The following is a 3,174-nucleotide window of genomic DNA, read 5'->3' on the forward strand; positions in this document are numbered from 1 at the left end:
AGCTGCTCCACATGTTGCCCACTTTCTTCATCAATAGGAGCCCCTGGGACCTGAGGGTAATAGGAGATGAGATCTATTAAGTCCCAGGTACAGAAGCCTGTCAACAGGACCTAGAGTTGAAGTCAGATGTTTAACATACATTCGAACTGATTAAAACTTAAATTTTTTTAATCACTCCACAGATGTCAAGTCAGTTAGGACATGTACTTTATGCATGACAAGTCATTTTTCCAGATAGATGATTTCACTTACAATTCACTGTATCAAATTTCCAGTGGGTCAGAAGTTTACACTCAGTTGACTGTGCCTTTAAACATCTTAGAAAATTCCAGAAAATTATGTCATGGCTTTAGAAGCTTCTGATTGGCTAACTGATTATTTGAGTCAACAGGAGGTCCACCTGTGGATGTATTTTAAGGCCTGCCTTCAAACCCAGTATCTCTTTGTTTTATGTTATGGGAGAATCAAAAGAAATCAGCCAAGACTTCAGGGGGAAAAAAAAACTGTGGACCTCCACAAGCGTGGTTTATCCTTGGGAGCAATTTCCAAACGAAGGTGCCACATTCACCTGCACAAACAATACCACACAAGTATAAACACCATAGGACAACACAGCCATCATATCAGTCAGGAAGGAGACAAATTCTGTCTCCTAAAGATGAATGTACTTTGGTCCAAACAGTACAAATCAGCCCCAGAACAACAGCAAAGAACCTTATGGAGACACTGGAGGAAACGGGTACCAAAGTATCTGTATCCACAGTAAAACAAGTCCTGTATCAACACAACCTGAAAGGCTGCTCAGCAAGGAAGAAGCCACTGCTCCAAGACCACCACAGAAAAGGTAGACTACGGTTTACAGCTGCACATGGGGACAAATATCTTACTTTGTGGAGAAATGTCCCCTGGTCTGATTAAACAAAAACTGAACTGTTTGGCTATAATGACCATCGTTATGTCTGGAAGAATAGGGGGAAGGCTTGCAAGCCAAAGAACACCATCCCAAACGTGAAGCACAGGGGTGGCAGCATGATTGTTGTTTGCTTTGCTGCAGGAGGGACTGGGGCACTTCACAAAATACAGATAGCATCATGAGGAAGGAAGATTATGTGGATATACTGAAGAAACATCTCAAGATATCAGCCAGGAAATTAAAACTCAGTCACAAATGGGTCTTGTACAAACACAGTGACCCCAAGCAGACTTCCAAAGTTGTGGCAAAATGGCTTAAGGACAACAAAGTCAAGGTATGGGAGTGGCCATCAGAAAGCCCTGACTTCAATCCAATAGAAAATTTCTGGGCAAAACTGAAAAAGTGGGTGGGAACAAGGAGGCCTTCAAACCTGACTCAGCTCCACCAGTTCTGTCAGGAGGAATGGGCTGAAACTCTAGCAACTTATTTTAAGAAGCTTGTGGAAAGCATCCTAAAACATTTGAGCCAAGTTACACAATTTAAAGGCAATGCTACCAAATACTAACTGAGTGTATGTAAACTTCTGACCCACTGGGAATGTGGTGGAAGAAACAAAAGCTGAAATAAATCTTTTTCTCTACTATTATTCTGAAATTTGACATTCTTAAAGCAATGCTCCTAACTGACCTAAGACAGGGAATGTTTATAGGATTAAATGTCAGGGGCTGTGAAAAACTGAGTATAAATATATTTGGTATATGTAAACCTCTGACTTCAACTGTACATTTAACACTGAGGTTCAAACTACTTAAATACTGTTCTACAGTTAAATTCCCCATACTACTGTGTACACCTAGTAATTAGACAATGGTGAAAGCATAATGGGGCTGAAGTGTCTGAGAGGTGGGTGAGCTTGAGTAGCTGGAACAGCAGAGTTAGGAGTTGCCAGGCAGACGTGCAGGGACACAAGGCCACAGCTATAAATGAACCCAGGATCTGCTCTCAGCTGATATGCTGTTATGTACTGCATTACAGACCTAGTCTAGACCTGACCAAAAACTTTCCCTGTAACAGCAGCAGACAGGGCACACACACACATGCAGATATGCACTCGCATATACAACTGATTTATCACTCTACTAGAATTTGACAAGGATTTCGACGTAGTAGCTCCAAACTGTTTGAATTTTATAATCACCACAGGTAGGTGGCCTGCCAAACACAAACCCTCAAAGGATTCATAATTCAGCATTTTCTTTCCTGTTTCAGACATTTTCTGGACATCATGGATTTACTAAAGGTACAAACTTTAGTGTTAACACTAAATCCAAGTTGTGGCTACACACAAATAGACATCTGAAATACTTAGCACTTAGCAAAGTATCTGAAACCAAACCACACTAAGGTTTGAGTTCTTTGCTCGTAAAAGTGAATTACTATACTGTGTGTGGTCAGACAAGTTCTGTTCTTAATAAATACTGAAGGAGTAGTATACAGTAAGGGGTAGCATTATCCACCACTGAAACAAGTCAGTGGACATTTGTATCACAGTTTCAGTCTCAATCTCAGCACCATTAAACCCCTAATGAGTACTAGATGTAAGCAGCACACCATATGGTACTTGTGAATATATGCACATTATGAGACTTCTTATTGAAAATCCCTGTCAGCATTAATTGCATGTCATATTCACTAATGTACAGGCACAAAACAGCTAACTCACTCTTCTGGGCTAAAAGGAGATATCCAAATCTTGCCATTATGTTGACCTGTATGCAGACTTTGGCTCCTAATATTGATAAAGACACGATGGATTTGCAGTCAGCTGTGACAGACAAGTGCTCTGTGATACACATGAAACCAGAGCAGTCTTCAGCACATGACTGATTAAACTGATTTGCTGGAGGCAGTTCCAAGGCTATCATTAACAAACTTATATCTCTGCCAGACCCTGGCTGTAGTCATCCAACATACTGACTTGCTTTGTAGTCACAAAAGATGACAGCGTCTCTTCACTTGACAGTTTTTAGAGGCGTGTTACACAAACGCCTACAAAACCGCCTGCAGTAAATTTGTTGCAATGAAAAAAGCATCTCTTATTCACACAGCTACATCACCAAATGTGACACAGCTCATCTGCTGTGGTTTATCTCCTATTCTGTGTTTCATGTGTGTGACTACAGAAAGTCTGAGAAGGTGTTATGCATGCTCTGGTCCACTGGGAAGGCCGACTCTCTCATGGGGTGAAAAAAATAAATGAA

The sequence above is a fragment of the Monopterus albus genome, unplaced genomic scaffold, assembly GCF_001952655.1.
Source record: "Monopterus albus unplaced genomic scaffold, M_albus_1.0 scaffold320.1, whole genome shotgun sequence".
Lineage (NCBI taxonomy): Eukaryota > Metazoa > Chordata > Actinopteri > Synbranchiformes > Synbranchidae > Monopterus > Monopterus albus.